The sequence below is a fragment of the Dreissena polymorpha genome, chromosome 5 (assembly GCF_020536995.1).
Source record: "Dreissena polymorpha isolate Duluth1 chromosome 5, UMN_Dpol_1.0, whole genome shotgun sequence".
Taxonomy (NCBI): domain Eukaryota; kingdom Metazoa; phylum Mollusca; class Bivalvia; order Myida; family Dreissenidae; genus Dreissena; species Dreissena polymorpha.
Window position 1 is genome coordinate 13,146,423 of NC_068359.1, and position 17,735 is coordinate 13,164,157.

Genomic DNA, 17,735 nt, shown 5'->3' on the forward strand with positions numbered 1-17,735 from the left:
TCTGTATGCACATGCGCAAAAGTGCGCGTGACGTCACATTGATAAACAAATGGTCACACATGAAGTCCATGACCTACTTGCCTACTTAGCTTGAAACAAATGCGCCAAAAACAGGTTAAAGGAATGCATTTATTGTTATTTACACCGTTTTGTGTGTTTTTTGCTATTACTTTTTTAATGCATTTATCAAAACGTGCATTTACACACCAAAAATCATATTTCCGTTTGCAATTTTTATTTCAGCAGACGCAGATTTTTCGCCGAGTCCGGGTCACGTGATAGTCATGTGACTTTGTATATACTGGAGTAGTATTTATGAAGTGTCGGGTAATAGGTCATGTTTACATCGGCCGCCATTTTGTTTTGTCTGCTAGAGGTGACAATAATCAGGGAATCATTGTTATGAATTCTTGAAGGTAGTTTGCTGGAAAACTTTACAGATAAATCATTCAATGATTGAACTGTTAGTCATTAGTTAAAACAAAATGTTTTTGTCATTTTAAGTGTTGCAATTTTAAGGTAATTGAACGTAATTTCTTAGGTGTTCGATAACTGGTTCGTCCACCATAATTAATTTTCACATTTTGCAATATTAGAAAATCGAGTGTGTTTTTTAATTAGTGTTCACTGTTCATTTATAAGTAATAAGTTCTTGAAAATAAATAAACTCATTGAAATACATGTAGGTGTGTGAAGAGAAAATGACAGTTGAAGTTGGGTGATATTTGCATGATCAGAAACGTATCTGCATACACAAAGTAAATAACAATTATGTAAGCAAACTGAAAATAAATAAAAATAAATAAATAAATAACATTATTTCAAATACCTTTGTGATGATCCCATACTTTAAATATAGTTTTTCCCCTCTTAAATATGTTTTGTTCAGCGCAGGATGCGACTGCTTTCCGATAACTGCGTTCTTTCTTCGGTGTTGAAATTACCACTCCATGGTGTTTGAGAAGTGCCTATAAATAATCGATTGAATCAGCAAATGCGGTGACATTAAAGTAAGCATTATATTATAAATCAATAATACAATGAAATGGACATATCAATAAGTAATTTTTCCGGAATTATTATTATTGAATCCCATGGGTCGCAAGAAGTATGAAAGACTATTAAACGATAACTGTGTCTTGACAACGGCCCCACGAGACCACCTTCCTTTTGTATAAGTATCACAGTTTTTGCAACCATTTAGTTTCTGTTTAGTATGTGCATTTGAAATCATAAACACATTAACCGAAAGCAATATAGAGAGCGTGTACTGACTACTGTGTGTGTTTTTGATACATATGAACCTCGCTGTGTGAAAATGGGGTTTAAAGCATGTGCGTAAAGTGTCGTCCCAGATTAGACTGTGCAGTATACACAGGCTTATCAGGGACGACACTTTCCGCTTTAATGGTATTTTTTTTACCGAAAATCTAGTTAAAGCGGAATGTGTCATCCCTGATTAGTCTGTGCGGACTGCACAGGCTAATCTGGGACGACACTTTACGCCCATGCATTATGCCCATTTATCTCAGAGTGTGAGTTTTTGATAATATTAGTTTGGTTCAGCGAGGCAAAGAGAATTTTAGATCATAAACATTGGCGAGTGGTTCAGATATTCGTGTCGATTAAGTAATTAGTCCTGCATTCGGCAATAAGCTGGTACTTATGTATCCTATGTTATTCGCATTTTTGTTCTGTATTTTTTTAACATTAAACACTGGAAAAGAATACTTAAAATAAAGTAATGTCACGAACATAAACAAATTGACTTTACTGACAAGCGTGTGTTTGTTTCAAAAGATGGACATACACCTAAGCTTATGTCAGTTGATTTTATTTCGCTGATTCAGGTGACGTGAGGGACCAAAAGAATAATAGAACGATATGCGTCGTTTATTTTGGTAAGGTACATTTCTGTTCCAAAAAAACATTGACAATTGTTTATAATTACAAATTAATGATCGGTTCGATTTTTTGTATGTACTGTGTTTAAATTACCATTGTTTTATGTATTTCAGTTCATGTCAATGATATCAATGATACAACAGTACGTAACCACGCCATTCACGCATCACATTTGAATACCTCGAAACAACAAAAAAAATAATCGCATACACAATCTCAATGTTTTAGTGTTGAAATAGCATAAAAACAAAACTATAAAATAGCGACGACAAAGTAGGGCCTTAGAATTTGAAAAACAAATGTTCTAATGTACACTGTCTACCCTATACATGCCTATATTATTTTCAAATAGTTCATTCGTTGAGTGTATTTTTATATCCGTATAGTTACTAGATATCTGAAGCTATTGAGAAATCTTTGTAGAAATAAACGAAAGCGCATCTTCAAAAGATCGATGCCAATTAATCACACGTCTGTAATTGACTTGCAAGTCACATATTGTAATGATATTTTAACTTGAATAAGCACGGGCGTTGAGTTCTGACGTCCATGGATAATATATCGATGAAACACTTGTGCACTCTATAATCGCATCAGAATAAACATTTCCATAGCAATCGCTTCATAGACAGACAACTTATTCTGAAAATGATGCGCAGACGATTGCCGTCACAGGCTGATGTACATTTTCGTTCAGTTTATGTCACAAATTTAACACGTGTTACGTTACAATATAATATACCCTACCTTTATCAAAAAGTAGCTCGAATTCCTGACCAGTGGTAGAAATAAAACGCAGCAGGATTTTCCACCTTATCCAATTATTCATTTTGATATCAGCACACAACCGCACTACTTTCGGGGGGGGGGGGGGGTTAAAGGAGCCTTTTCACTGATTTTGGCATTTTTTGAAGTTTGTCATTAAACGCTTTATATTGATAAATGTAAACATTGTATCTAAAATTCTCCAGTAAAAAATCTAGAACAAAATTTAAAAAAAGAAAAGGGTAGCCCTCAGCAGGGCTTGAACCACTGACCCCTGGAGTCCTGGAGTAAAATGTCTCCTATTTAGACCTCTCGGCCATCCTTCCAGATACAATGTTGGATGCATTTTATACTTTATATAACCAATCCTCGTAGTTTCACAAAAAAAAAGACAACAACAGAACTCTCTAAATTATTAATTCGTTTCGCGTTGCAATACTTTATAATTTTAAGATTTTTAAATCGTCAAAAGATGCATATTAAGGCTATTTTAGAGCATGGTAAATGTAGAGCATGGTTAATGTTCAGTATTACTTTTTCCTAAAAAATATCAAAACTAAAACAAAAATTTGCGAATCTGAAACAACATTTTTCAATTTTGTCCATTTACCCAAACGTGAAAAGGCCCCTTTAATATCAGTGCAATACACACCAAAACGATGATTGTTTGTCTTTTGATACAAAAAAAACTGTATATAGACGTTACATTCATTTTCATGATTTACCGGAGGACTTGTTCTCAGTTAAATACTATCGACAACACAATCTTTTGGCCTTTCATGCAGGAAAAAGAAAGGGCTGTTATAGTTTAAATTTTGAAACAGTGAAAACCCGCTCTGGATCAGCAGACGATTTATTTCATATATCAATCTAGGGTCTATAACATGACATTTTGGACTAACGCAAATACATGCATGGCTGCCCCCATGGACATTGACATTGTAATTAATAAAGGCAAGATACAAAGTTTAATAATTAGTAGCACGATGCAGATAGTGGAATAACAATTAACCCATTTATGCCTAGCGTCTATATAAAGGCCTTGGCAAACATCGTAGACCCAGCTGAGACGCCGCATCATACCGTAGACCCAGATGAGACGCCGCATGATGTGGCGTCTCATCTGGGTCTGCGCTGTTTTCTTAAAGGAATTGCTGTAATATTCTAAATTTAGAAGTATATATACTAGACATCCCTAATTTTGGAAATAAATTGATCAAATTTAGAAGGATAGGAGAGTCCACTAGGCATAAATGGGTTAAACTGCGATGAAGAAGAGAACGTATTAATTTGTTGTTCTATTGGACAGTGGAGCGTTATTTTCAACTTTGTCCCAAGTCATTGAACTTGAAGTGGAGTTTTCGATGGAAATGGAATGTAGACATATCCAATAATTCATCATGATGTGTAATTAGCATCATTATCATTTCTTTGGAAAATTGCAACATGCATAATACTTGTATTTTATAGTTAAGGTATTCTTGAAATAGTTCACTTACCATTCAAATACGAATGTATACAGGTAAAACACATTTGCGCATATTTTCTTTGATGTTATCATAATAGATCACATATTATTGTACATTTTAAATGATTTATTTGAGTTAGATTGCACTTGTAAGTCTGAGTCTGATTGAGACATTTCGAGTATTCCTCTTGAGTAGAACAGCAGATAATACTTGTTGTCTTAAGAAATGATCGTGGGAATTCTCCCTCAGTGCAAATGTGGATCAAACTGCGACCTTTTGATAGCTAGATGGATACCATCTCCAATATGCCAGCACAACCTCTCTATAACCAATACATATAATAATTGATGTGTAACTCATTTTTACTACTGCATACCTCAAGGTGTATATGCTCGCCTATCCGACTAGCTCATTAACCATCATTTAATTTACTAAGTTACAAAAACGTTGTTGACTTTTTACTTGCCAATACGCATGACGTCTTTAAACCGCCAATTCGAATTTATTTCTTTGCAAACTAACGCATGCAAATAAACGTAAAGTACTTCTTACATACAAAAACGACAAGACACGTGTCGCATTTAATTTTAAACAACCTTTGATAACACATTATAAACGGTTTTAGTTAAAATGGCTTGATGCCTAGTGTTCAATGATTACTGATTTCCACTCAGTGCACGGAGGTGTCAATCGCTTGATCCGTGCATTGCTGTTTCAAAAAGGTTAATAATTTACCGTCTGTTGTATTTTGTCTTTAAATAGCCTATTTTTTATAACAGTTTTCTCGCAGAATTTGAGTTCCGATGAATCATTTTAAAAATAGATCAGATAATTTTTGAAAATTAAATCAATGTAAAATAACGCGAAAAACTATTAACTGTTTGAACGTAAATAACCTATTTGAACTTATTTTAATTGTGTGGTCGTGAAATCTCAGCGGATAAGTAACTTACATTTTTCCAACATGTGAAATAGGATATTTCGAACACAAAAAAAGTTGAATGACATTTGTTTCTGTCACTTACAATTTCATGAGTGATACGAGAAGTCAATATCTATAAAGAATCGCACAGCGAACAAAAATTAATAGGTTTCTAATATTTATCTTTTTTCATCAATTTTAAGTGAGTGAAAGTGGAGAAAAAATAATGTTAAATCGTCGTAATTACGACGGCATTTCACTATTTAGGTTTGCATTTAATCGAAACGTTTCGTGTGATTTTAATAATTAAAACAGTAAATATGCATTTTAAATAACCATTCTTTAAAATCACAATTAAATCCATATTAACTAAGGCAATAAATACTATAAATGTAATTAATAAAAAATAAATCAAACCGTTAAAAACTGAACGCGACGATTAATTTATGGTTGTTTACGAAATTTATCTCGAAAATTCCATTTACGCTAATAAAAGTCTTAACTTGTAATTTATTCGTGAATGACATAAATATTTCAGAGGCCCAAATTAAAAAAATGTATGCCTAGCTTCTAAAAAAAGGCCTTGGCAAACAGCGTAGACCCAGATGAGACGCCGCATGATGTGGCGTCTCATCAGGGTCTGCGCTGTTTGCTTAGAGGAATTTCAGTAAGAAATAGTCTAAATATAGAAATAAATGTACAAGACATCCCTAATTTTGGAAATAAATTGATCCAATTTAGAAGGATCGGAGAGTCCACTAGGCATAAATGGGTTAAGCAATTATAGCAGGCTAACAATGCGTTCTTACAACGATATCCTTATTGAAAGATATATTTATTAAGACATAGGAAACTCTGTTAAGTTCAAACAAAACAAAGACATAAATATTTACATAAGCACATAAGTTCAAACAAAACAAAGACATAAATATTTACATAAGCACAATTCAGTTTTATAAACAAGTATAGAGATAAACTTGTTATAGCATTAAGAGAACCATGACAGGGTAGCAAAACAAGTTTTGACATAATATAAGAACTGACAGTTTTAATGATCAATATTACAAAATAGTGTGCTTTGAAGTTTATTCAATCCTATAAAATAAAATTATTATACCCTCCATATGCTATATTAGTTTTCAACAAATCATACAAACATCACATATATTATTAAAAAAAAATCACATTTTCATACATTAAAAAGCTATCATTATAAAAATTAGAATATAAACACACAATGTAACAAGTGAATAACATGAACTGGAACCTAGTGTGACTAACAATCTTAATCAGAAACCAGTACTAAAATGAACAAGGAATGCTTAAAGTGTATACTTTTAAGAAAATTACTCTTGATGACCACCTTGAATGCCTGAAATGTACCCAAATCAAAGTTGCCGGTAAACTATTCCAAAAGTGTTACACATGACTGAAATGTACAAGACCTGTCAAAATGGCCGGTAAACTATTCCAAAGTGTTACGAATGACTGACATTACCAATACCTGTCACAGTGGCCGGTAAACTATTCCAAAGTGTTACACTTTAATGATGGACTACACGCCTGATTCGTTGACCTCAGGGTAATCAAAAACACCTATTTGGCGAGGTTATATGTTGTATGCATGTACATAATTTTTAGACGTAAGGCAGTAGTCTATTTAGTCTGGGACAATCATGCGTTTATTTAAAAAAGTGAAATACCATTATTTTAACGACTACATGTATAATGTTAATAAGTAACCAAATAAGAGTTTTGTCCAACATGAGGCCCTTGATTAAGCTTGATAATGAATCTGATTAACATGTTACGTGTAATAATTATGTAGTTTATTTTAATGGAGCGTTTTTTGAGCGGCTTGCTATTATCGTCAACTTCTTTTTAATATATATTTTATTTTGTGTTATAAAAGCTCTCCTTATTATTTTATCCATCTCGTAAACCTCACAGCGTGGTGGCTGCTTTTCCAATGAAAAAAATGCAACACAAGCAGTAATAGTTAGTAAAATGAGATCACATTACCGCTGTGCTTATTCTTATTCTGAGCATATGTGTTTAATTGTCCCGCGTGCTGATTTTAAACATTCGCTTTTCATAGTCGCAGGCTGGTTTTGGAAATCGTTGGGTTTTTAATTAATAATAGATTGAATATCTTAACAGCATTTAAGAGGGCATATATGATTTAAAAACAATTTAAAAAATATAAATATCTTTGATAATAAGATTTTAGGCTTGTAGTTGCAAAATCAGTTTCACTTAGTTTTTGAACTATCGAACAAACTTACTAGGACTATGCATTGTAAAATGTGCGCTTAAACAATCATTTAAGGCACTTCAATTACGTAATATTGTATGAGTGTGGTCACGCAACATACGATGTTAAGAATTGAACGATTATTGGCAACAAAACCATTATGAATAAAATTCATAACAGCGCATTTTATACGTGAACCGTCAATGGAATTAATTGATTACCTTTTTCTTACAGGTTGTGTTTGTTCTTCTGTTCTGTTGTTCCCACGTGCACGGAACAGCGGTGTAAACCTAGTCATCATATACGTCTATGTTTGCGTCATTTTGCTTATCGCCGACAACGTTGTCTATACTTGCACCAAGAATTGACAAACCTATCGACACTTTACAAAAACACTAATGTGACTATGTAAAAGATGAAAAAGACAGGACTCGTGTAGTCGATTTCAGAAAACATACTCCTCCAAATCATGGACAGGCACTTAGTCGATAAGCATTTGTTGATTTTCATGTACGGCAATAGATAAAGTCCGAACATAAAACCGACGAAGAAAGCAAACCTTATCAGTATATACAAAAGGACGACTCCATACCAGTATGTCGCACGTTTCTCGAATACCTTTGCAACGCCACTTACGTGTTTTGATGTAGCAAACACTTCTAGTATCCGCATAGTTGACATTTACACTATTATCGCTAAGAGGATGCTCAGATGTTCGTCCAAGAACACTATATGGCTGAGGTTGACAAACCGTTTGATATCGCTACGGTATTTGTTAATGGTTAGATGTGTAAATCCAGACCGTATTGCAAAAGTCGCACACGCCGAAACACCGAGAATAAATATAACACACTCGAAAGATTGCCAAAATTAGCCCTAAACTTCAGCCTTTGCTTGTATATCCGCAGACATATGTTCGAAAACAACACCAGTAGGTTAATAAAGAAAATTTCTTCACACGCATATTCTAACATACCATTTGGTCCAACGAGGTAATACAATCTAATTGGATGAATTAAGTACGTTGTGAATGCAACTCCCGGTTGTAGAAACTCAATCATGAAGACATTGTAAATGAACATGTTGGTATCTGGACTGAACAATGTGAATTCAAGCAGCACTGCTCTAGTACGGCGGTCAACCCAAAGTTTTTGTTAAAATATTTCTTGAATGATCTCAACACTCACATCATTGTTAACATCAAACTGGGCAATATATCCTCCACCGCCATATGTTGTGTAGAAACCAGCAATCGGCAATCCCCAAATATTGACCTCTGTTTAAAAAATCAAACAACATATTTATATACATATCCAGTAACATTATGAAGACGTTGAGATATTAACGAATTAATATTTTTAGCGTAAATATAACATTTATGTTTATAATCCCAATTTAATTCCCGTTTTTGTCATTAGTATTTTTCGTTGTATTAGTTTATTGCCCGAAACAAGATTTTACGGATGCTAAAAACTGATACTGCTTTGTTATTTGATCTAAAAATAAATTTGCAAAAAAACACAGTATATAAGTGAATATTATTGTAAGAAAATTACAGATACAATAAAAACAACAACAAGCGAGCCAAAATTGCCCTAGATTGCTTATCTAGGTAACGTTCCTGATGAGGTTTTTAAATATAGTTTGCAATAGTAGTATTTATAATTCATTTCTTATTAACCTAATTGGAACTGCACTATAATTATATCATTAGAAGAGAAATACTTAAGTTTTAACACCATAGGTTTGACTTGAACAATTTTCTACAAGAGCAAAATATGATGTTAGATACAAAATAATACAACATATTAAGAATCTTTGCAATACCATGTTACAGTAAAAAACAACTACCTATGCTCTAAGTCTTGTCATTTTAGAAAAAATATGTTAATGATACCCAATATAAAACGAAAACAAGTGATCCAACAAGACAGGATAATTTTCCCAGGGCATTATTTAAAGAAATTTTGTGGAGGACCACTGCGTTACGATATTACACGCCAATAAGAAAAGCCACTTAAAATGTACCTACAGCGTCACCCGCTGGAGTGAAACCCTGTATGATACATCGCGGACTTAGTCACACGTATATTTAAAATACTCATCCCTGAGCAGAATTTGGTTCATTGCATCGGGACGGTCAGTGCAAAAAAAGTATCCAACACCACTTCAATGATAAAATTATGGCTTTCATTTAGGTCTGACCTAGGGTTACCGATCCTGTTTATCTGTTTTAGTATCCCCTTTATTATTCTGTCATGCGACTATATATTTATATCTCGTGTAAACAGGTATTATAGATCATATTTAAATAAAGTCATGTTTGACCGGAGTCGACTAGATTAAAAAAAAAATACGATTGTTTAATCTGGTATACATTAAATCGTCTGAAGTTTCGATAATACAGACGAATATCTTAATATGTAGTAAATAATCCAAAGATCTTTTCAAAACATTTATACTTGACAAATTGGTTCAATTAGTATTTTTATTTTATCATAATGTTTCTGTTTATGATATCCAAATGTCAAGTTTACATTATGTGTTTGCTCATTTGTTAATGTAATAAAAATGCCTATGGTAATATAACTTACAACCTCGCACCTCCGCCATAATATTTCGAAAGATTATATTCAAGTACATGTATCATTAATTTCATTCTAATTGATTCATTTGATAATATTATTAGAGTAAGTGAAGTAACTTAGTGCTCTGCCATCCTAAGTACATGCAATTCAAGTGTGCAAAGACATTAAATATATTAATCAAATTGTAGTTTTGTCTCATTGGTTCTACCTCTAAATATAGACCAAAAGCAAGACTTCGATAAATCGAATTACCGGAAGTGATTCTCCAAGCTTCAACGGTAAGGTTAAAAGCTTGCTCTTCCAGCGAACAAGGTTAGGGAATCCAGCCCAAACAATAGTCCTCCGTTTCTTCATCTAGTAAGTTGTACTCCCCATAGCATGGTTCACTGTCGAAGTAAGGTATGCTACAGTTGCCTGCCAACAAAAACGTGAAATAATGAATACGTATGTATCCGATGTATCCGAGTGTTTTGTTGTCAACGTTGTTAGGATCTTTTCTTGACAACAATCTACATTGTCACCCCATAGTAATCGACTTAAATGTAGTTATGGTTTATATATATCACCTCCTACAAAAATGACCTAATCCGATTGGTTTAGAGCGTGCCCATGGTGTATTTTCCAAACAATCCAAGTAATTGCCATACACCCCGAGTAATCGAAAAGTCGGTTGAGATATAATCGTAACACAGCTAGTTACTGTTGGTGTATGGGATATACACCCTCAGTACTTTACTGAAATTACTGAGATTGTATTTCCCATACATCATCAGTTACTAACAGTGTAACTAATAATACTATAGTATAGCAAAACTATTGATTTAAAATTGTACATGTTTATGGCCATAACCAAAAAGAAAATTGAGGTGTACGTAAGTACTCATAAAAGCTCATACCATTTAGGAAGCACTATAAATATTCCTACTCGAATGTGTTCGAAGTTGACGAAGTCTCGGAGGTCCGAGCCGGTAGTTGTTCAGGCCCGTCATAAATGTGCGGTAATACCGATGTAGAATGTCCCCGTTGATATCGGTTTCCGGGAAAAGATTTGGTATCATCGTGTAGTTGATCCAGTTAAACATATCGTATTGGGAGATCATCTAAAATCATACACATACAACTGATCTGCATGTGCTCTAATTTACTTTAAACATGTGCATGCTCGATGCCATTCGTTGAAATCAATAGACGTTTACATATTATCTCGAATGTGTTTTCTGAGAGGGGCGGCTCGAACTTGGTTTTATTGTTTAGATTTTAAGACGAGGTCTAGTTTTACCTTTGAACATATACAAGTTATCATGTGACCTTAAGTCTATGAGCTACAATGTTTGTATGTACGCATGCCTTAGAAGTTCATGTGTGAACTTATCCCTTGATTAGGACAACGATTATTAGCCATGTTCAAAATAACAATGTGAAGTTTATTTTTTTTTCAAAATGTGTGCCCTTTAAATGCTTTTATTCTTATCACGACAGCAATGTGAATCTTGGTGGCCTTGCAAACAATGCACATTGACATCGTCAACCATGGCTATTGTCAAGTGGGATACTCATATTTAAATTCCCATTTATGCACTCTAGAAATTGCCTGTTACTGTGACGAGGTCGAGTTTTACCTTTGACCATATTCAAGTTATCATGTGACCTTAAGTCTATGAGCTACATTGTTTGTATGTACGCATGCCTTAGAAGTTCATGTGTGAACTTATCCCTTGATTAGGACAACGATTATTAGCCATGTTAAAATCACAATGTGAAGTTTATTTTTTTTCAAAATGTGTATCATTTAAATTCTTTTATTCTTATCACGACAGCAGTGTGAAACTTGGTGGCCTTGCAAACAATACACATTGACATTGCTAACCATGGCTATTGTCAAGTTGGATACTCATATTTAAATACCCATTTATGCATTTTAGAAATTGCCTGTTTCTGTCACACAAGTATTGACGTATTGTACGTACCGTATGGGACGCTGGAAGATCGACCGCATGAGCTCTTGTCGATGGTAGTAGAACCTAAGTAGTTAACTTAATTGTATAATTATACTGAAAACTATAGACATGATGGACATGGTTACACACAACAAACATGGAAGATATGAAGCACCAGCGAGTATGCTTCGAATGAATTTATTTTAAATGTTTTTCGTAAACTGCAAGTGTTTAACGCGAAAACTGATTAAGATTTACTGTAATATCATAAATCACTTTGAACAATGATGAGATGAAACAGAAAACATAAAGCTGAATCTTTGTTGTTGTTTTAAATTAAAAAAAGTAGAATTACGCATTATCCATGTTAATAAACGCTATGATGCATATAATAAACATCAGACGTGTATTCAAGCCAATGTCGATGATGCATTTGGTCAATATCAGTTCGCTTTGTCGTTGCTTTGCCGCTTCAGCTATCTCTTCCGGTTTCATAGGCATCGAACAATTCCTAGGGTTTACTGCAAAAAAAAAATTCAATGCAGATTCAGTATCGGCTTTGATTGAGTTTATGAAAACACACTTCTGCAAACATAGATTATGAAAATGGAAATAAATAAAAAAATCGAGATGCTAATTTGTTTACTTAACCTTCTTGTCTGATATGCTGCCCCAGGTATACAGGTATTATGGTATTCATTAAGCTTTTCCAATACATATGTTAGGATGTTTCTATCAAGACGACAATTCGTCCGACCGAAAAAGTTCCATATATTTGTTGGTTGAATGTTTAGCATGGAATATACACATGTGTGAAATTAAATTCAAGCCATATATATCATATTTAGACCATGGCACATTCAAGTATATGCTGTTTTTAAACAGATGTTTACATGTGTGTTGCATGTTTTCGAATGAAGATTAGGCAATTCACATTTAACCAAATTATACAGTCACAAGCATTTGTCATCCTTGACGATTCCAATTAAACTATTTTTAACCAAAGCATGTGGCAGCGCGTTCATACATTTAAGTGGACTTGGGTAATCTTTTTAACTAGTGAAGGCGCGGAGGGGTTTGGTAGGTGTTGTCTTTTAAGCACTACAGCTAGCAAAAAATATTCGACATGGTTAGAAGTAATGACTGGTTTAACCCAGGTTTAAGGGATACATTGGCCGGGCTGATAAAATATGTTTTTGTTAGACATAAATACCTCTTCTGTTGCAGCAGCTTTGTATAATTCACATGGCTACGGTTTATGTTAACCTTACTTCAAATTGTTTGTTACTGTTTTTATACTGCATAATATACACACAAAAGTGTATCGATTTAAAAATGCGTCTAAATACCAGTATATGTTTTATTGAAATACCCAGTGACAATTTTTAAGGTTATTATAAATGTTCGATCGCTAATTTCAGTTGAATACTTCTGAATGTTACTAAATGTTAACAAAAACCGCCAACATTGCAAAATGAGCTTCTTACTATTCCGTTAAATCAATTATCGAAGTGTCAAACGGTATTAATATATGACACAGTCATAGCCCAATAATAGGAAATCAAACAAAAACATAAATTATTGGCCAAACAATTTGTCAAATGTATCATTACTATAATTACAAAGCTACCAGACTTAACATGTAATAGGGTAAAATAAGCATGTCTAAAACAAAAGCACTCGATATCTATACAAAGCTTTTGATTCATTGCATACAAACTACCATTAATGTCAAATTACAAAAACACAGTACGTCGACGAATATTACAATCGTTAAACCTAATCGTGTACGACCGATACTCCTCTTACAATTTATTTAAGATAACTATACTCGACGTCACAAAATCTGAAACAACAACAACATAGTTATTAATATTTAAGCCAAGCACAGTTGCAAAATCTAAAATTAATTTTACATTTCAGTTTCGACACTTCGTCGCGGCAGAAAAGTAACCATTTTTGTGACCTAAATTTTTCATAACTGAATGATTTAACATAACATGTAGTTACTTGCATTTTTTTCAAATTCAAAGGGCAATACAATCAAACGATTGAAATAATTGTTTCACAATTAATTGACTTATGTACACAGAAATTTATATAGGCTAAAAAGAATTTTCGATATTTACAACGAAACATTTGTATTGAGAATATCATTAAATGTGCCAATTGGGCACTTACATATTTAAATAAGCATTTAAACAGTATACGACATAACAGGCAATCAATGAAGCAACTGTATTTTTTTATAATTGATTATTAATGAATGCCCCTCGGAAGAAAATTTTTAAGCATGTGTTATATCAGAAAAATGAGACAAAACCACAATTGTACTATATGTTACATATAACAATACTTGTTTCGTTTTTGCAAATATCTATTCATACGACTTACAAACGATTTTTTGTGTGAAAGAAAAACGCGATGCATGAACAAGATTATAAATACTTTTGTGTTCGCCATATTGCTTTATATAACTGTGAACTACATCGTCCATATCAAAATCGGTTTCACCTTTAGACCCTCGAAAAAGGCATGCCAATACAAGTGCGAAACCCATGATCTGAAGCATATATACAAACGGTAGTACAATCTTCAAATGGAAACAATGATATGAGTTTATGTGAATATACTCATTAAATAAACATGAATTACCAATTTAACCAAGCTTCAGCTATAAGTAATGTTCACGATGCAATTTATAGCATCATGCTTCATATGTTCAATATCTGCGTATTTTATGTATTTGTTTATAAACATTTAAATCCGTGTTCATACTTGTAAGTAATCGTTATTCATAATTAACATGAAAAAACAACAACACAACAACTAAAGTACACAAAGCATGTTTGCAATACAATATATTATTTCACCTAGTTGTTTATTTGACAAATATATACCAATACTAAACCATAATTGGTAAACTAAGTATTTATGTCGTCGATAACACTGTGAACAAACTAAATGATTATCGATAACACTGTGAACAAACTAAATGATTAAATCAGCACTTTTATAGCTGTATTTCACAACAGATTTATTAAAGGAACACTCAAATCTATCACAAATACAGTCTTGCACGTAAAGAAACGCCCCTTACGGATTGAATAAGAACACATGTATTTTAATAGGGATTAATTAAATAAATATTGTAATTTTTGACATAAAGGTGCCATATTGTATGATTTTAAGAGATTATGTTTATTGCTTAGACGATTCGAATATAAGGCTTTTGTGAAAGATATCTACACTGTTTTTACAATATCTTTTTATGCATTGAATATCTTTCATAATTTGAATAAAGAACATGAGGAGCATTTCAGAATACCAAATCGAAATTTCGTTTGAAAAAGTGTCGCCATAATTAAAAAAACGTGCATTATAGTTTAAACGGAATTATCACTTTTGGGGAAAAGCAACAGCATGAATTAAGTGTGAATTAGGCCTTATGTGCACGCATTAATAAACTAGATGAACAATAATATTAAGAAAATGTATATCCATGTTTCCATCCGTTGCCAGAAAAAGATGCCTTGAGCTAGATACATACCACCAAGGTAAATGGCCGCCTGTGAACTCCGGCACTTCCGATGTCAGAATTAGGGATCGTTATTGTTTGGCGTATCCCAGATTCGTTCTCATTCTCTTTTCTGAACACGGAAATCATAAACTCTATAACGCTCAAAATCAACGAAAATTTCGTTATGAAGTTCGTAAAATAAAGTTAACACCTTAAAAATCAGGGTTCCTTATAGGAAGAGCCGCACTTTCAACGCTGGATGTGGTATGATTACATAGACTTTCGTAGATACAAAATGCACGTTTTTATTTAGTTGTGACACAATAAATTCTATTCAACTTTCCCGTGAATATATCTATTCATAAGACACATGAACACTAAAATGGTACCAATACAAAACAATAATAAAAACGAGCATTTTGTATCTACAAACATCTATTTTATCAGACCACTTCTGGCGTGGAAATTTCGGCAATTGCCATAAAGAACAATGATTTTTAATTGTTTAGCTTTATTTTACGAAATATTGTACGAAGTTTTCGTTGATTTTGAGAAGTAATGTTACTTTAAAAGAACTTTGCTAATAAATATCGGTATAACAATACTCAAGTACCATTTTCAGTAGAACAATTATGGCTACTTCTTAAGTATTTCATACATACAATTTAAGATACGCATGATGGCAACGAGCAAGCTATATGGCAATGTCTTTAAGCCGATAGCATAAGACTAAAACGGAATAGGAAAACAAATACCTTATTTCTGACGTTTTCAAATTGATAACTATACAAGCAAGAAATACAATTCCTTTCAATTGTCTTGATAATTCAACGCTATATGTATTAACGCCACTGAACTATCAGTTCAGCTAAAGTGATTTGTAATCTTACGATGCAGGTTAAACTAAATATTTTTTTCTATTTGGTCCTAATGGTACAGACGAACTAATGCAATCACTGTTTTTCCAGTCAATTTAATGACCTATACGTTGAAGTCGTAGTTTAAGTACACTCTTAAAACATAAAAAAACGTTCAATCAAACAAGCAATCAACGTGTCTTGACGAAGAAACATATCGATATATTGTTTTTACCGAAATCGTTAACAAAGATCCCGGGTGATCTTCGCAAATACTTAAAATAATAACAGCAGCTAGTTCGTAAATGTGGTTTTAATTTTACCTATCAAATGTTCACATGAACATGCACCACCATTTCCATTTTATATGAAGTCAGGGTTAAATTAAAAACATATGTAATACACTCATATGAACACATACTTTTGTTTTGACTGGACCATGACTGCAGCGAATCTTGAGAGTCGTCAACAAATGATGCAATTTACGTTTTACATATGTGTACAAGATAAGTGTTAAACATGTAAGACGGCTGTACGAAGACTTAACAAAAAGACGAATCGACCGAATACAACACTATGTTTTTTAAGATTTAAGTACCAGGGTGCTGGATCATGTGACTTTGTGGAGTTCACAATTGACCGCTGATGGATGTAAACCTATGTAGGCCTACTGGTACGTGGTGCTTTTCTTCAAATAACTTTTTAAAAATAATTTATTTGAAGAATTAGTGCATAAAACACAGTTTTTATGATGCTTATGGCAATGTGAAATACATCAGAATTACTTAATTTAACAAACCTGTGTTCTTTATCTAGCATTCGATGTGTAACGCAATCAAGTAAACGGTTATGCTGCACAAAACGTACAACTTGGGCACCGATTTCAGACTATTCAATGCTTTTGTCATTAATTGAAGATGCCGACATAAACTGAAAGAAAAACTGTATTTTATACGCTAATTCCTTTAAAAATACATTTAAATAACTGAATTTATATGCAAAAATAAAGTTCAAAGTTGTTTTCAAATTCAGTCCAGCCCGTATGTGAACCATTGTGAACCCCGTTTATCCTGCACCCGGAGTACACGAGCAGCGCCTCATGTTGCATTTTTATTGATTGCTATACGAATGAAATGCTTGCCTTGATTAACGTTGCATCTTATATGACTCAAAATTGTCGTTAATACGCGTAATTTTAGAGGCATTATGCTATCTGATAAATGTGTGAATAAAAAATTACCTGGCAATAATGTTTATGGTTTGGCATATCAATCTTGCATTTTAACCCACAATTAACTTCACGTTATGTCCATGCAGTGCTAATCCACTTGATTGCCGTTCTATGTCCCGGGTATCGCACAGGTAAGTAATACAACATCACTATTACATCATGTAAGACACAAGCATTTAAATGTGTACCACGAATGATAGTTTCAAAATAAAATAAGATTTTATCAAAAGTGTCAATGTTGACATTTCATTGCAAAATCAACTGCATAATGTTATATATATTAGCAT

The 17,735-nt window shown here is 33.2% G+C and overlaps 1 pseudogene; it reads right to left on the reverse strand.

Moving 5' to 3' along the window:
- LOC127881447 (polycystic kidney disease protein 1-like 3) overlaps positions 1–17,637 on the reverse strand; it is a 24,731-nt pseudogene extending 7,094 nt beyond the window's left edge.
- Positions 17,638–17,735: the final 98 nt, after the last annotated feature.